The sequence below is a fragment of the Pelodiscus sinensis genome, chromosome 3, assembly GCF_049634645.1.
Source record: "Pelodiscus sinensis isolate JC-2024 chromosome 3, ASM4963464v1, whole genome shotgun sequence".
Classification (NCBI taxonomy): domain Eukaryota; kingdom Metazoa; phylum Chordata; order Testudines; family Trionychidae; genus Pelodiscus; species Pelodiscus sinensis.
The window spans coordinates 46,524,091-46,537,156 of NC_134713.1; positions in this window are offsets into that span (position 1 = coordinate 46,524,091).

Here is a 13,066-nt window from a genome sequence, read left to right on the forward strand (position 1 = left end):
CAGCTTATTAAACTGGATAATGCCATTAATCTATTTACAGTACAGCTGATCCCTGAGTTATGAACAGTCGATTTATGAACGTTCGCATTTACGACCAAACCTCCAATTAAGCAGTTGTAAAGGCGGTCCCCGAGTTACGAACGCGACCCGCACTTATGAACAGCGCGGTCGCAATGTTACTCAATGGGGTCCAACTTACAAACATTTCGAGTTACGGCCCCGTGTTTGGTCCATAACCCGTTTGTAACTTGGGGACCGGCTGTATAAGGTTGATATAGAGTTGTAACTAACATTAAAACTGATACCCATTATACATTTAAAACTAAAAAGTGGCTTTGTAAAAATGACATGGGTTTCCAACTCTACTGTGTCTCAGTCAGGATGGAGCACTTTGTGAGATGTCTTCACACTAGCTCAAGGTCACAGACTCACAACTATCCTATATTAATTATTTTAAATAATATTTCTGATAATTGACAATAATATAAACAGTTATTTCTTTAAAAAACACCCTTACAAGTTATGTCACATCAAAAACAACTTTCTGGGTCACAAAAAAGAAAATGGAAAGATGAAATAGGATTAGCTATACAAGCACAGAAGGGTTCTCTACTTAAGTTTGTAGTCATGAAAACAATGAAGTTGATCAAGATCATCAAGTAACTGCCGAAGAAAATTTTTATGCAGATGAAGCTCAAGAAATACAACAACACACAGAACAATCATTTGAAACAGTTGCAGACACAAAACAAGAAATTACAACAGTTGAAACTGTACTAGCATGGGCTATGACACATGGCCGCAATCTTTAAAGAACGCATTCCGTGCCATTATACTTGAGAAAGGCCCTCTGAGAATAAAAGGACTTGAATATCCTAAAGACATTAGAGGTAGGAAATTCAGAGAAAACAATTACTACAAAAGACTTTCTAACAGTGAAATTGTCAGCAGACGGTGGCTTGTGTACTCTAAATGCAAGGATGCTGTATTTTGTTTCTCAAGATTTTCAATAATTGAAATTTTAAGATAGCAACCATGGGTATTAATGATTGGAAAAATCTTAGTCACATATTACCACAACATGAAAAGGCACACCACATTGAAAGTATGCACAAATGGTGTGAGCTGAGTATAAGGTTAAAAAATCAAACAACTCCTGATGCCCAAAATGAAAGATTGCTGGAGTCAGAGAAGCAGCATTGGTGTCGTGTTCTTGAACGTCTATAATCTGTTGTTGAATATCTATCAACAAACAATCTTGCTTTTAAAGGAGGCATTGAGAAATTATTCCAGCCCAAAAATGACAATTTTTTGGGCCTTGTACAACTGCTGGGAAAATTTGACACAGTGATGAGTGAACATCTCCAAAGAGTAACTGAAAATGAAATACATGACCACTATTTGGGACCAAGAATTCAAAATGAACTGATCATGCTAATGAGTGATAAAGTGAGAGACAAAATTGTTTCATTGGTTACTTTGACAAAATATTTTGCTGTAATTCTAGATTGCACTCCAGACACAAGTCATCAAGAAGAGATGTCGTTAGCAGTAAGATTTGTTGACATTAGTAATTCAGCACAGAATACAGTTAAGGAATCGTTTATCACATTTTTAGAAGTAGAAGACACTGCAGGTTTTGGACTTCTTCAAGCTCTCCTTGATGAACTAAAACGAATGGGATTGTCCATAATGAACATTACAGCACAAGGCTATGATAATGGTGCCAATATGAGAGGATGCATTTCTGGCATGCAAGCTAGACTGCTGGCAGAAAATCCACGAGTCTTTTTTGTTCTGTGTGCATGCCACAGCCTTAATTTGATTTTGTGTTATATGGCCAAGTCTTCTGTGGAAGCTATGTCTTTTTTGGTTTGCTGCAATGCATTTGCATGCTCTTTTCAGCTTCCACTCAACGATGGCAAATATTCAAGCACATATCGATGATATTTCCATTAAGCCTCTATCTGAGACACGCTGAGAAAGCAGAGTAGAAAGTGCAGAAACATTGCGATATCAATCTGAGGAAGTTTACGAAGCACGGATTGCTATTTCGGAAGATGCCAGAGATCCAAAAGCTAAAAGTGAGGCACAGTCATTGGCCTGTGAAATATCCAGCTTCAAGTTTCTAACATCTGTCATAATCTGGTATGACATTCTTGTTAAAATCTCAAGGTAAGCAAAATAATGCAGAGTCCAGTGATGCAGCTTGATTCAACACTTACCTTACTAAACAACACACGAGACTTTTTAGTGAAATACAGAGAAAATGGGTTAAAAAAAGCACAGGTTACAGCAAGAGAGCTTGCACAGGCACTCGGTGTCGAACCAAAATTTCCATGTCCGAATGTGACACGCGTCTCAAGGAAAAAACGGCAAGCAGAATATGAAGGAGCAGATGAGCCCATAGATGATCCAGAAGAGAAATTTGAGGTTGAATTTTTCAATGTTATGATGGATAAAGCAATATCTGCCATTGATGAAAGGTTTAATACCTTACGAGTACATCATGAACAGTTTAGATTTTTGTATGATATAACTAAATTCAACGAAATGGGAAAACAAGAGCAGCTAATGACAAAGTGCAAGAACCTAGAGAGCCTCCGGAAGCACGGTGATAGTTTTGATTTAAATGGACTTGAACTGTATGAAGAATTGAGTATATTGTCATCGATATTGCCACATGCAAAATCAGTGATGGACATTTCACAGTTTATTCATACCAGCAAACTTGTTAACATATATCCTAATGTATACATTGCCACTCGTTTTCTACTGACAATTTCTGTAACAGTAGCATCAGGAGAACGGAGTTTTTCAAAACTAAAGCTCATTAAAAACTATCTCCATTCTACGAGTCAGGAACGCTTGACTGGTCTTGCTATTCTTGCAATTGAACAAGATATCACTTTGTCTTTGTCATATGATGACATTATTACTGATTTTGCAGCCAAAATAGCCAGAAAAATTACTTCTATTTAAAAACAAATCTTTGTTTCAATACCTCTTCGTATAAATTTCTAATAAAATGTTGACAAATTTAAAAAAATATATTATTTGCATCATTCTGTCAATAAATCAGAATTTTTTTCTATAGTGCTCCTTCTTTAGTGCTAGTCCATCAGCATTACAGTGTGCTTAATTAAGTTAAACTGTTTTTAATAACGTGCATGTGGCAAGTTTTCCAATACTGTAGGCTTACGTTTGTGTTGCTAAGAGCAAGTCAGGAATAGAGGCACCAGTTTAATAATCCCGCCTAGGGCACCATAAATCCTAAGGATGGCCCTGCATTTAACACAATTTGTTCTTGACAAATCCATGCTGAGTCTTACTTATCTCTAAGGCTATATCTAGACTACGGGGAAGATTCGAAAGAAGATGTCTTCTTCCGATCTCACTTTCAAAAGCAGAGCCTTTCCTCAAAAAATGAGGTTTTCCTCAAAAAAACACGTCTAAACATGTTCACTTTCAAAGCAGAGCTTTCGAAAGTGAAAGTAGTTTAGACATGGGGTCTTTCGAATCTTCCCCATAGTCTAGATGAGCCCTAAGACTACAAGTATGTCACGCACATCACAGAAATCACACACGATGGCTGAGCTTGGAAGAAATGCCCAAAGTAGACAAAGTCCGAGACAATAGGTAGGTAGCACATAAGAGAGCACCTCTTATTTAGGCCTTTGAGTTGTTTTCCCACATTTTTTCATTGTAAGCCTGAGCTGACTCTGTACTTACTAAATTCTTCTGACTCTCCTGGAATTGTATTAATTGAATTTCCCAGATGAATTTCATTAACACCAATGAGATTGCATGTAATTAATCCAGCAGAAATTTTGGTTCTATTTACTATCTTTTAAAGCCCTTTTTCTACTGGAGTAGCACAGAATTTGAATATGAAAAGAGACTTGTATGGAATAGGTGCATTCGGGATGGTAGAGGTCCTTCCAATGAGCCTGCTCCATTCCCTTGTGGAAGCTGGCCTTTCAGATAATCAGGCAGAAGGGAGATCTGAGAGGACTCCCAAACACAGAGGATTTCCACTTCTAAACTTGATGGTTGACAACTAAATGACTACAACTATAAGAAAGACGTTGTCATGTTTCTTAGCTACAGTAGGTGGCACCATCCGCACAGACTAATGCTTCATATCAAGTAGAAGTATATAGGGACTCATGCTGAATTGCAGTTTAAAATACAAACACTCTAAAGCCTACTTATTTTGCAATGAGCAGTTACAAGTAAAAATGTTTTAAAAGAACAAAATTATTTGCTTTCAGTTTATCAGAAATCTACATTAATAAGAATACTGCTGGGAAGAAGTTAACCTACGATACAGATACAGATAGTTCGGATTAGAAGCCTAATCCGAACTATCTAGTCCGTTCCGCGTGTAGCCGCGCGGCACGGGGTTCGCACTAGCCGGCTTTTAAAAATGGCGGCGCCGGCTTTATGCTAATGAAGCCCGGGAAATTCAAATCCCAGGCTTCATTAGCAAGTTCGGTATGCATACATTACATTATTCTCTTCTATCCTTCCTGTCAAAGGTAGGGGCCCGGGCAGAGAGAGGTGCATCCTGGAGGTGAATGCCTGGCTGCGACGATGGTGTCGTCAGGAGGGATTCGGCTTCCTTGATCACGGCGTGCTCTTCCAGGAAGGACTGCTTGGCGGAGATGGAGTTCACCTTTCTAGGAGCGGGAAGGCCTTGTTTGGACACAGACTGGCTAACCTTGTGAGGAGGGCTTTAAACTAGGTTTGTTGGGGGCAGGTGAGCAAAGCCCACAGGTAAGTGCTGCATGTGTGGGACTGGGAGATGGGTTGGAAATGGGGGGGACTACGGCCTATAATGGCAAGGAGAAAGGAGGGTCAGGGCACAACAGGGAGGCAAGATCAAATCAGTATCTTAGATGCCTATATACAAATGCGAGAAGTATGGGTAATAAGCAGGAAGAACTGGAATTGCTAACCAATAAATACAACTATGATATCATTGGTATTACAGAAACCTGGTGGGATGGGACGCATGATTGGAATGTTGGTATGGAAGGGTACGGCTTGCTCAGGAAGGACAGACAGGGAAAAAAGGGAGGAGGGGTTGCCTTGTATATTAAAAATGTACACACTTGGACTGAAGTGGAGATGAATGTAGGAGATAGCTGTGTAGAGAGTCTCTGGGTTAAGCTAAAAGGGGTAAAAAACGAGGGTGATATCATGCTAGGAGTCTACTACAGGCCACCTAGCCAGGTGGAAGAGGTGGATGAGGCCTTTTTTAAACAATTAACAAAACTATCCAAAGCCCAAGATTTGGTGGTGATGGGGGACTTCAACTATCCAGACATTTGTTGGGAAACTAACACAGCGAGGCACAGGCTATCCAATAAGTTTCTGGACTGTATTGGAGACAACTTTCTGTTTCAGAAGGTTGAAAAAGCTACCAGAGGAGAAGCTGTTCTGGATTTGGTTTTAACAAATAGGGAGGAACTAGTTGAGAACTTGAAAGTGGAAGACAGTATAGGGGACAGTGATCACGAAATAATAGAGTTCATGATCTTAAGGAAAGGTAGAAGGGAGACCAGCACAATTGAGGTAATGGATTTCAGGAAGGCAGATTTTGATAAGCTCAGAGAACTTGTAGGTAAGGTCCCATGGGAAGCAAGACTGAAGGGAAAAACAACTGAGGAGAGTTGGAAGTATTTCAAAGGGACGTTGTTAAGGGCCCAAAAGCAAACAATTCCGCTGTGTAGGAAAGATAGAAAATATGGCAAAAGACCAGCTTGGCTTAACAAGGAGATCTTGCACGATCTAAAAATAAAAAAGGAGTCATATAAAAAATGGAAACTAGGACAACTAACAAAGGATGAATATAGGCAAGCAACACGGGAATGCAGGGGCAAGATTAGAAAGGCAAAGGCACAAAATGAGATCAAACTAGCTACAGGCATAAAGGGAAACAAGAAGACTTTTTATTAATACATTAAAAGCAAGAGGAAGACCAAGGACAGGGTAGGCCCACTGCTTAGTGAGGAGGGAGAAGCAGTAACAGGAAACTTGGAAATGACGGAGATGCTCAATGACTTCTTTGTTTCGGTCTTCACCGAGAAGTCTGGAGGTGTGCCTAACGTAGTGAATACAAGCAGAGAGAGGGTAGGTTTAGAAGATAGGATTCACAAAGAACAAGTTAAAAGTCACTTAGGAAAGTTAGATGTCAGCAAGTCACCAGGTCCTGATGAAATGCATCCCAGGATACTCAAGGAGCTGATAGAGGAGGTATCTGAGCCTTTAGCTATGATCTTTGAAAAATCATGGCAGACAGGGGAGATTCCAGAAGACTGGAAAAGGGCAAATATTGTGCCCATCTATAAAAAGGGGAATAAGAACAACCCAGGAAACTACAGACCGGTCAGTTTAACGTCTGTCCCAGGGAAGATAATGGAGCAGGTAATTAAGGAAATCCTATGCAAACACTTGGAAGGTAATAAAGTGATAGGGAATAGCCAGCATGGGTTTGTGAAGAACAAGTCATGCCAAACTAATCTGATAGCTTTCTTTGATAAGATAACGAGCCTTGTGGATAAGGGAGAAGCGGTGGATGTCATATACCTAGACTTTAGTAAGGCATTTGATACGGTCTCGCATGATATTCTTATTGATAAACTAGGCAAATATAACTTAGATAGGGCCACGATAAGGTGGGTGCATAATTGGCTGGATAACCGTAGTCAGAGAGTTGTTGTTAACGGTTCTAAATCCTGCTGGAAAGGGATAACAAGTGGAGTTCCGCAAGGGTCTGTTTTGGGACCCGTACTGTTCAATATCTTCATCAATGATGTAGATATTGGGATAGAGAGTACGCTTATTAAGTTTGCGGATGATACCAAACTGGGTGGGGTTGCGACTTCTTTGGAGGATAGGGACATAATTCAAAATGACCTTAGCAAGTTAGAGAAATGGTCAGAGGTAAACAGGATGAGGTTTAATAAAGAGAAATGCAAAGTGCTCCACTTAGGAAGGAACAATCAGTTCCATACATACAAGATGGGAAGCGACTGTCTAGGAAGGAGCATGGCAGAAAGGGATCTAGGGGTCATAGTGGACCACAAGTTGAATATGAGTCAACAGTGTGATGCTGTTGCCAAAAAAGCAAATATGATTCTAGGTTGTATCAACAGGTGTGTTGTAAGCAAAACTCGTGAAGTCATTCTGCCGCTCTACTCTGCACTAGTTAGGCCTCAGCTGGAGTACTGTGTCCAGTTCTGGGCGCCACATTTCAAGAAAGATGTGGAGAAATTGGAAAGGGTACAGAGAAGAGCGACAAGAATGATTAAAGGTCTAGAGAACATGACCTATGAAGCCAGGCTTCATGAACTGGGCTTGTTTAGTTTGGAAAAAAGAAGATTAAGGGGGGGACATGATAGCGGTTTTCAAATATCTAAAAGGGTGTCACAAGGAGGAAGGAGAAAATTTGTTCCTCTTGGTTTCTGAGGACAGGACAAGGAGTAATGGGCTTAAAGTGCAGCCAGGGAGGTTTAGATTGGACATTAGGAAAAAATTCCTAGCTGTCAGGGTGGTCAAATATTGGAATAAATTGCCAAGGGAGGTGGTGGAATCTCCCTCTCTGGAGATATTTAAGAACAGGTTAGATAGACATCTGTCAGGGATGGTGTAGGTGGAGCTTGGTCCTGCCTTGAGGGCGGGGGGCTAGACTCGATGACCTCTTGAGGTCCCTTCCAGTCCTATTATTCTATGATTCTATGATTCTACCCCCCTAGTTCAAACTAGGGGGGTAGTGTAGACATACGCTAACAGATTAGTAAGACAGGATTTCCCTTTACAGAAGCCATGTTGACTTTTGTCCAACAAATTATGTTCTTCTACATGCTTCACAATTTTATTCTTTACTATTGTTTCTACTAATTTGCCCGGTACTGAAGTTAGACTTACCGGTCTATAATTGCCAGGATCGCCTCTAGAGCCCTTTTTAAATATTGGTGTCATGTTGGCTACCTTCCAGTCATTAGGTACAGAAGCCGATTTAAAGGATAGGTTACAAACCACAGATAATAGCTCAGCAATTTCCCATTTGAGTTCTTTTAGAACCCTTGGATGAATGACATCCGGTCCCGGAGATTTGTTAACATTAAGTTTTTCTATTTATTCTAAAACCTCCTCTAATGACACTTTAATCCGGGACAGTTCCTCAGATTCATCACCCACAAAGGATGGTGCAGATTCAGGAATCTCCCCAATGTCCTCAGCCGTGAAGACTGAAGCAAAGAAATAATTTAGTTTCTCCGCAATGGCTTTATTGTCCTTGATTGCTCCTTTTATAGCTCGATCATCTAGGGGACCCACAGGTTTTTTAGCAGGCTTCCTGCTTCTAATGTACTTAAAAAACATTTTGTTATTTCTTTTTGAGTTTTTGGCTAGCTGTTCCTCAAAATCTTTTTTCGCTTTTCTTATTACATTTTTACACTTGATTTGACAGTGTTTATGTTCTCTTCTATTTATCTCACTAGGATTGGACTTCCACTTCTTAAAAGATACCTTTTTGTCCCTCACTGCTTCTTTTACATGGTGGTTAAGCCACGGTGACTCTTTTTTAGGTCTCTTGCTATGTTTTTTAATTTGGGGTATACATTTAAGTTGGGCCTCTATTATGGTGTCTTTAAAAAGTTTCCATGCAGCTTTCAGGGATTTGGCTCGAGTCTCTGTGCCTTTTAATTTCTGTTTAACTAACCTCCTCATTTTAGTGTAATTCCCCTTTTTGAAATTAAATGCCAGGGTGCTGGACTGCTGAGGTGTTCTTCCCACCACAGCAATGTTGAATGTTATTATATTATGGTCACTATTCCCAAGCGGTCCTGTAACAGTTATATCCTGGACCTGATCCTGCACTCCACTCAGGACTAAATCGAGAATTGCCTCTCCCCTTGTGGGTTCCTGCACCAGCTGCTCCAAGAAGCAGTCATTTAAGCCATTGAGAAATTTTATCTCCGCTTCTCTTCCTGAGGTGAAATGTATCCAGTCAATATGGGGGTAATTAAAATCCCCCATTATTATAGAGTTCTTTATTTTGGTAGCCTCTCTAATCTCCCTTAGCATTTCAATGTCAGTATCACTGTCCTGGTCAGGTGGTCGGTAATATATCCCTACTGCTAATTTCTTATTATTGGAGCATGGAATTACTATCCATAGTGATTCTATTGAACATGTTGATTCACTTAATATTTTTATTTCGTTTGATTCTACATTATCTTTCACATACAGTGCCACTCCGCCGGCCACCTGGCCTGCTCTATCCTTTCTATATATTTTATATCCCGGTATGATTGTGTCCCACAGATTTTCCTCATTCTACCAGGTTTCAGTGATGCCTATTATGTCAATCTCCTCATTTAATACGAGGTACTCTAGTTCACCCATCTTATTACATATAATTTCAAAATAGCTTATTTCAAAATTTGGTGTAGCCTACACAGCACCAAATTTTGAAATAAAATGCTATTCTGAAATGTCCCTTAACTCTAATGGCATGAGGGCTATAGGGACGCTGGAATAGTGTGCCCATTATTTCGAAATCTATTTTGAAATAACATGCATGTTTAAAGTCATGGAATAGCTATTTTGGGATACTTCCAGTATCCTGAAATAGCACCACCATCTAGACATAACCAGTGATACTCTTAGACCTAGATGGCCCTGGTCAGCTTCAAGCGTTCCTTAGATCACATCCTCTTGGGGGATACTTTTTGGTGGTTCATCAGCTTCCTGCTTTTTTATATTTATCCCCTCAGAAAGATGTATTCCATGTGGCAGTGCTGTATTATGAAGCACACTACATGTCAGGAATACCTTGTTAATACTTGCAGTGCTATACTGAAGTGTGTCACTTAACGGATGGTGACAACTCCATCCCCTCTTTAAGTTGACAAAGATGATTCCTCTAACCATGCCTGTGGGTTTATAAGCATGACAGAGGGTGAGGGCAGAAAATTGGCATCAATGGATGCACTTGGTCTCCTGTGAGAGGGAAGTGTCCAGTCAGACCACACATCATTATTTATTAGGTTTATTATAGCCACTTGGAGAGAAAATGTAGTGAAATGGACTGAAGAGTAAAATGATAGTAAAATGGGGTGGTGCAGTTGATGCAGATTTATACTGACAGGCTGCGTCTAGATTGGCATGATTTTCCGGAAATGCTTTTAACGGAAAAATTTTCCGTTAAAAGCATTTTCGGAACAGAGCGTCTAGATTGGCACAGACGCTTTTCTGCGAAAGCACTTTTTGCGGAAAAGCGTCCGTGCCAATCTAGACGCGCTTTTCCGCAAAAAAGCCCCAGTTGCCATTTTCGTGATCAGGGCTTTTTTGCGGAAAACAAATCTGAGCTGTCTACACTGGCCCTTTTGCGCAAAAGCTTTGTGCAAAAGGGACTTTTGCCTGAATGGGAGCAGAATAGTATTTCCGCAAGAAGCACTGATTTCTTACAGTAGGAAGTCAGTGCTTTTGTGGAAATTCAAGTGACCAGTGTAGACAGCTGGCAAGTTTTTCCGGAAAAGCGGCTGATTTTCTGGAAAAACTGGCCAGTCTAGACACAGCCAAAGAGGGAAATAAAGGATTTATTACCTAGCAACCCACACCAGGAACTGCCCAATGATGGAGCATTTGGAAATGCCTGACATTAGCCAGATGTAGACACCCTGTAGCCAGACATGAACCCCATCTTGTTTCCCCCCACCCCCGAGAGCAAGAGAAAGGCAGTCAGCCTTTGATGCCCTGGGAACGCAGGTGTGCTGCCTGTTCCTGACTCTACCATAAACAGAAACCAGACAGTAAATGGGCTAGCTGATGACTGGGAGGCCTCCCGTCGCCCTGATGGCTAGTATCAGTAATTGACACGCCTGCACTGTCCCAGGAGAGGAATCTTCGCTCATCACATACCAGAGGTGCCCATTGTCTGCATTTTCCCAGGTGTGAATTATGCTTTGAACCCTTCGTGGGAAACTTGGCATTCAAAGCCATTTTTCCTAATTGGCCACTTGAGACCAAGAAGAAGCCTACGTGACCCAAGGGGTATAAAGAGGGGTTTAGTAGCCCACCCCATTTGAGCTCCAATCACCTACACCTGCTGGCAGGTATTGATTGTCTCCTGAGGTCCGTGGGATGCCCAACCTCGCCCTACTTCTTCCCGAGGGATTGAGAGAAAGACGCTGGCCACGCCAAGTCTGGAACGCAGGGGTGAGAATTGTACCTGCAATGTGTTTCTTTATGTGTACACTTTAATTGTCACTCTGTTATAAGTTTAGTTACTTTATTATAGTTTCTTAAGTCAAACTGCTTCATTTCTATTGTAAACTGCCTTTGGTAAGGTGATTTAGCTATAAACTTTGGAAATAAGTGGGTGCCCTCATTCACTTATAAATATATATATATTGAACCAAGTTTATTTTATTTTATTTTCTCTTTCTTTCTCCTATAAATAAGCCAGTGCGTGTCAAGCTTCTGACTTGAACCCGTGCTGCTGTACCCAAACTGAACACAAACAAAAGAACTTCAGCCGGTCAAAAGGGACAGGTATAGGAAGAGCTTGGACATTTTGGATTGTGTCACTCCCAGGTGACAGATCCGTTGGGGCATCTCTCAGTCTTTCCTAGACTGCCCGTTGCGAAGGGATCCTGTATCCTAGCAGCTAAAATCTGAGGTGTAATAAGCTCTTCCTATAAACTTGGGGCGTCTGAGATCCTGTTGGCTGCCCTCTGCGACGGGACCCCGGTCCTAGCAGTAAAGTCACAGACGTTAAACTCTTTTCGGGGCACACTCCAGCCTCCTAGGCTGCCCACTGCAACGAGACCTTGTGTCTCAGCAGTTGAAGACTTGGGTGTAACACACACGCACACACTGCCCTGACCATCCCATGGCAGGATCACATGAACTTGGCTACAACATTCATGGATGAGTCTAGTATTGCAGATTAGCACCATGTTAAATAGGTCCTACACCTATTGTTGTAGGTTGAACTTCCTCCTCTTCAACCTCTTAATAACAAAATGTATCCTCTTCTCCTCCCTCTTTCTTTCCTCCTCCCTCATCTGCTCCCCTTCCCAGTCCTGGAAGGGGGGTGAGGAAGGAAACCTGGGAGCTGCAGACGGAACAGTGGAGAAGTTGGAAATGCAAAATTGATGGAGAGGTAGAAGGCAGAATAGATAAAAGTGAGAAAGACAACTGACTGGGATGCAGGGGACACAATTAGCTTGTGGGCAAAGGTATGGGCAGATGTGGAGTGATGATAGACTCCAAGCTTTTTTCCAATCAGTTCAAGTACTAAAGAGCATTGATTCTAGTATACCTGCCTTGCTGCCTCTCTTATCCCCTTACACACAACCTCTCTTTCCTTCATTTGTATCAGCTGCTACATCACAAACAGATTCCACATGTCTTCCTGCTCTCTGGCCTACCTGCTTCTTATCCCACAGCCCTGTCCTCCTTCATCTACCTACAAGTAATCCTCTCTGTCTTTAGCCCTATCTCAACCCTCACCCACTTCTATTCTAAAAAGCTAATTGGACCTAAATGGGGGATGTAGGCATCAGTATGTATATTCATCCAAAAATCTTTGCAAATCTGACCCATGTACTCTAGAGAGGGCTGATTATCACCAGTCTGTTTACACTTCTGAGAAGCAATAACACAATTCAAAGTTCTTACTGGTACATCAGACTCATTAAAATATATTTTTTCAGTAACAAAGGCCTAGAACTTATTTTCCATAAATAGCACATTGATCTTGTGCAGCTCAAGTACAGAGTGTTACATGTATTAGTTCATGGTAAAATGTGATTAGAAGGAAATGGAGAACAAAGAAACCTGACCCTGTAATAACAAGAAAGCTGTTGCACTACTATCAAGCTATTCCTGCCTGGTAACAGAATTAAAGCAGAGAGGAACAGGCACTTAAACACCTCATTAGCATGATGAATGTTAGCATACTGTCCATGCTTTATCTTGCAGATGTGGAAAAGGGAGAAAATCCATTCAGGGATTCTGCTCTGTGCAAAGGACACCAAATTGTCCC